Genomic DNA, 6,000 nt, shown 5'->3' with positions numbered 1-6,000 from the left:
CAGAAAACAGGGACCTTCAATTCAGAAAAGTGAGTGGAGCAGGCACTTATGTTGGTAACAACAAGATATGAAGTGAATAGAAAAGTGCCAGAAGACAATAGAGAATAAAAATTTTCGCGGCGGTTGGTGGGGTTTGAACCTGCCCTTATTGTACGACAACTCCGCCTGGCAGGTGAGAGCGTGGCTCTACCGTGTGAGCTATCCACGAACACACAAAACTTTTCGTTTCAAACTCAAAGTCATTACTAGATCCCTCTCTCACCCACTTCTGAGAATCGCCGATTCGTTCGTACACCACCATCGCGAATAATTTTGACCAGCAGTTAAGCTTAATAGCCAATATTCTCAACACAAACATATAACATAGAAACGATTGAGACATTGAGTATGCTCCGTGTATGGGGTGAATTTTAATTCAGAAAAGTGAGTGGAGCAGGCACTTGTGTTGGTAACAACAAGATATGAAGTGAATAGAAAAGTGCCAGAAGACAATAGAGAATAAAAAATTTTCGCGGCGGTGGTGGGTTTGAACCTGCGACCTTATTGGTACGACAACTCCGCCTGGCAGGTGAGAGCGTGGCTCTACCGTGTGAGCTATCCACGAACACAAAAAATTCGTTTCAAACTCAAAGTCATTACTAGATCCTCTCTCACCCCACTTCTTGAGATCGCCGATTCGTTCGTAACACCACCATCGCGAATAATTTTGACCAGCAGTTAAGCTTAATAGCCAATATTCTCAACACAAACATATAACATAGAAACGATTGAGACATTGAGTATGCTCCGGTGTATGGGGTGAATTTTAATTCAGAAAAGTGAGTGGAGCAGGCACTTATGTTGGTAACAACAAGATATGAAGTGAATAGAAAAGTGCCAAAAGTGCCATCGTTTCTATGTTATATGTTTGTGTTGAGAATATTGGCTATTAAGCTTAACTGCTGGTCAAAATTATTCGCGATGGTGGTGTACGAACGAATCGGCGATCTCAAGAAGTGGGTGAGAGAGGGATCTAGTAATGACTTTGAGTTTGAAACGAATATTTTTTGTGTTCGTGGATAGCTCACACGGTAGAGCCACGCTCTCACCTGCCAGGCGGAGTTGTCGTACCAATAAGGTCGCAGGTTCAAACCCCACCACCGCCGCGAAAAATTTTTATTCTCTATTGTCTTCTGGCACTTTTCTATTCACTTCATATCTTGTTGTTACCAACATAAGTGCCTGCTCCACTCACTTTTCTGAATTAAAATTCACCCCATACACCAGAGCATACTCAATGTCTCAATCGTTTCTATGTTATATGTTTGTGTTGAGAATATTGGCTATTAAGCTTAACTGCTGGTCAAAATTATTCGCGATGGTGGTGTACGAACGAATCGGCGATCTCAAGAAGTGGGTGAGAGAGGGATCTAGTAATGACTTTGAGTTTGAAACGAATATTTTTTGTGTTCGTGGATAGCTCACACGGTAGAGCCACGCTCTCACCTGCCAGGCGGAGTTGTCGTACCAATAAGGTCGCAGGTTCAAACCCCACCACCGCCGCGAAAAAATTTTTTATTCTCTATTGTCTTCTGGCACTTTTCTATTCACTTCAGACCTTCACATTGCAAAGTTGAAAATTACCTCTGTCTTGTCAAAAAATCTTAACGACTCCAGTTTTAAAATGCCTAAGGATTTCCTCTATTGGACATGTTTGAACTAATTTTGATTTGTCGATATAAATGAAGTCATTTTTTTACAGATGGTTTGTGCAGCCAAAACTCCACTTTCAAATTACCATAATAATTCTCACATTTTACTATTGAAACCAATTGTTGTTTAACGATAATTTGAAAAAACAAATTGAATTGAATTTACATAATAATCAATAATATTCCCATTTGAAACTCGGGCATTAATTATTACAATCCTGTATCCTATGCGTTGTTTCTGTCGTCCAGAAATAAACGACGTATCTCCACCTTTTCATAAAATTGAGAAAAGAGGGGGGGGGGGGAGCAAACAAAAACTAGATAGGACATATCCTTAGGTCTCAGTAGAGTGCATTTTTAAGAGTTAAGCGAGAAGAAAAAAATAAAACACCATTAATTTATACTGTAGCTTCTTGACGGAAGAATACCTAGATGTATAGAAAAGTGCAATTTTAACATTTCACGATTCAGTATTTTGTCACATACACGAGTCCGGAGTATAATGAATGATTGATTAATGCTACCAATCAATTGCATTTTAACCATTGTTCTTGTATATTTATAATTCTACTTGTAACCATTCACTTTCCGCCGATTTAAATGTTACTTTCCATAGGACATCCGGACATCATAAGATAGATCACGAAAGTCACAATCACTAGGTCTGATAGTGAGACGTTGATGAGTTTTTAGTCCAACCCATGTGGTCTGACCCCTCCGTTCACTAAATAAATAATGAATGGTCAACCTAAGCAGTTAGGTCTGGTGGAAAGTACTGTACTGTAGACGAGTTACTTATCTACAGGAAAGGAAGTCACCGGTGTCGTCTATACGGTACTTTGAACAAACAAAAAAAAAAAAAATCAAAAAACAAACAAACAAACAAAAAAACACCAACAACAAAAATTAAAAAAAACAATAAAGAAAAACAAAACAAAAACATGAACCAAAACAAAACAGAAAACAATAATAAACAAACAAACAAAAAAACGATACACCCCCCCCCCCCCAAAAAAAAAAACAAAAAAAAAAAAAATTACATACAAACAAAGACCAAAAAAAAAAAAAAAACAACCCCTACTTTTTGCCATACAACACGTCCATTAAATATCGACCCTAACCTTGTCACATACTCTCGAACCTAGGACTTCCTATCTAGACAAAATTGTAAATATTTTTTTGTTTGTTGTTGTTTCTTCTTTTTTCATAGTCCGCCAGTCTTGTGCTCTAATAGTAACTCTAGAGAAGAAACAACGATGGGAGAGAGATGGCCGAGTAGATAAGGAAGACAATGCAGCTACCCCCCCCCCCCCCCCCCCCCCCCCCCCCGCCTGCACCCAATTCTTTTCATTTAGCAAGAAATTTATTTTTCTCCTTTTCTACTCTGCATTGCTACCGACCCAGGTGACCCATATTCGCAGGTCTGGTACCGAGCGCAATTATGGGCCTGATTTATCATTGTTGTAATGGAGAATCTTTTGCGTTGGTTTGAGAATATTTCCCATAACAACAATGAGCCCATAACCATTTGGGCTATCAGATCTGCAGATAAGTACACACCGCTACCGACGCTTTGAATATCTCGTGTTTATTTTTTATGGAGATAAAATCTAAATATTTTTTTCTTTGAGAATACATAAAGTGAATATTTATTCATCTATTTATTTTTATTCTTTTCTTATTTGTAACTGGATGACGAACAAGCCGATCTACAACCTTGATTTATGAAATTTTGTTTTTGACTTGAAACTTTATACAAATCTGAGCCTATCTGCTTCTTGTTTGTTGTGTGCTGTATAAAAAAATAAAATCACTAAGCTCCGGGCTGTTAAATATCTAGTTTACTCTTCATTAAAAGCATATAATTAGCATTGAAATATTCGTTCATTGGCAACGATCCGTTTAGCAAGTTGTCAAGTGTGCTGCAATCAATCATCCTTGTCAGTTTTCAATAAGCCATCTCTCTAAGTACATAATATAATATAAACACTGGCCAGTGTTAACTATAAATAAACTAGGGAAAATATCATAATATTATTACTAACACTTTAGCGTTTTACATGTCTTTTTATCAATTTAGTTTTTAGTGATCAATCTAAAAAATTGAAGAATTTACATAGCGCAACATCCACTAGACGTGCTCAAACCGCTTTACAAGAGATCCCTAACCAACAGCAACCCTTAACACGTAGGACAAGACATGGCGCCTGTTAGGCGATATTACAAGTTGTTTTTTTTTCCCCGACAAAGACAACACGGTACACAGTCGGGTACGTGTGTTACACCTAATACGGTGAGAGAATGTGAGTAAAGCGCTTTACTCCAAGGACTCAACTATGACCGCTAAGAGCGGGATTCGAACCGGGGACCTTCCGATCCGAAGGAGAGTGTAATACCGTATGACCAATAGCCGGATTAAGTATCATATTTATTATTATTATTATTATTATTATTATTATTATTATTATTATTATTATTATTATTATTATTATTATTTTCATCATCATCATCATCATCATCATCATCATCATCATCATCATCATCATCATCATCATTATTGTTATTATTATTATTATTATTATTATTATTATTATTATTATTATTATTATTATTTATTTATTTATTTATCATTATTATTATCATTATTATTATTATAATTATTATTATCATTATTATTATTATTATTATATTATTATTATTATTATTATTTATTATTATTATTATTATTATTATTAACCCTGACAATAAATTAACTGAAGTCTTACCGTTTACACTTAGAGAAAAGAAACAGTGATGCGACTTGCTTCAACTAAGCTGAAGCCTCTCTAATAAATACGTAAATATTATTGAGAAGGGAAATGTCAATTGAAGGAAGCCTGTTAAGGGCTGATCGGAGTGTTTGGGTGTCAATCCTAATTTATGTATCTATGTACATATTAAAATATGGGTTACAAATTAATATAAGGAGAACAAGATGACCAAGTGAATGTTAGTGTATTGCAAAAGAAATAGCGCGTGGTTCGTGCCCATCTTTAGGCATACAGTTTAGGCAGTTGGTATTTTTTAAATTTGGAAAGTGGGGAGGGGGGGGGGGGGGTAAAAAAAAGTTAAATACATCCTTCATGGAATGGCTAAGCTCATTAACACCGATACTACCTGACCTCTCCCGATGTTTAAACACAATAGTACAATAAATCACAGAAACATACGATTGTGTGTGGTATGTGTGTGTGTGTGTGTGTGGTATGTGTATATGTGTGTTTGTGTGTGTATGTGTGTTGTTGTAGCCAAACAGTATGTTGTCTGAACTTGTAGAAAAAGTTAAGCAATTTCCAGCAAAGTCGGTGACCGGATTGGTGACAATTAATTAATAATTGTAAAACTCTGATACCAGCCTAGCATCCTTAAGAAAGGCATTTAATGCATTACCCTACAACATAGACAACTGAAATTTCACTTCTTTATTTTATTGTTAAAAATATTTTGGCTATCGTCGTCGTAGAGCTATTATCAATTATTTTACGCGATTCTTTAGGTTATACCTTTTTGAAGACAACGTCAGAAGCTTGTTTGACTCGGATGTTTGACTCGAATATAATTCATTGTCAAACCTGTGTCCGGTTCACGTGTTTCGTCCATTGTCCATTTTCAATGGCCACCGCTGCTGCTATGCCGTTGTAACGACCTACCAACTACCAACCAACATAATAACAAACCTCAGTCACGGGTGACTGATTTTCAGAACCCTTGCTTTGATCGTTGTGTATATACCACTTAAGCGGAGCAGTTGATATTTGGGAAATTCCGATAGAACAGATTTAAAATGAACAAAAGCAGAGAGAAAATGTTTCCTTTTTAAAACACATGAAAGAAAATGAAAATAAAAGGCACACAACAGAAACAAAACATAAACAAAACAAACCCCCCCCCCCTCCCAAACAAACAAACAAACAAACAAACAAACAAACAAACAAAAAAAAAACCCCCAAAAAACCAGCACCCTCCTCCCTCCACGGCCAACCTGACTTCTGAATCTACTTCTACAACAACAGCAAAAACAACAACAACAACACTACTACTACTACTACTACTACTACTACTACTTACTACTACTACTACTACTACTACTACTACTATACTACTACTACTACTACTACAACTACAACTACTACTACTACTATACTACTACTACTACTTACATACTAACACTACTAACTACTACTACTACTACTACTACTACTACTACTACTACTACTATACGACGACGACACGACACTACTACTACTACTACACTACTACTACAACTACT

The sequence above is a fragment of the Berghia stephanieae genome, chromosome 6 (assembly GCF_034508935.2).
Source record: "Berghia stephanieae isolate SIO BIC M18660-M18661 chromosome 6, UCSD_Bste_1.3, whole genome shotgun sequence".
NCBI classification, from domain to species: Eukaryota; Metazoa; Mollusca; class Gastropoda; order Nudibranchia; family Aeolidiidae; genus Berghia; species Berghia stephanieae.
The sequence above is the reverse complement of the archived record's forward strand: the minus strand, read 5'-3'. Positions refer to the sequence as shown.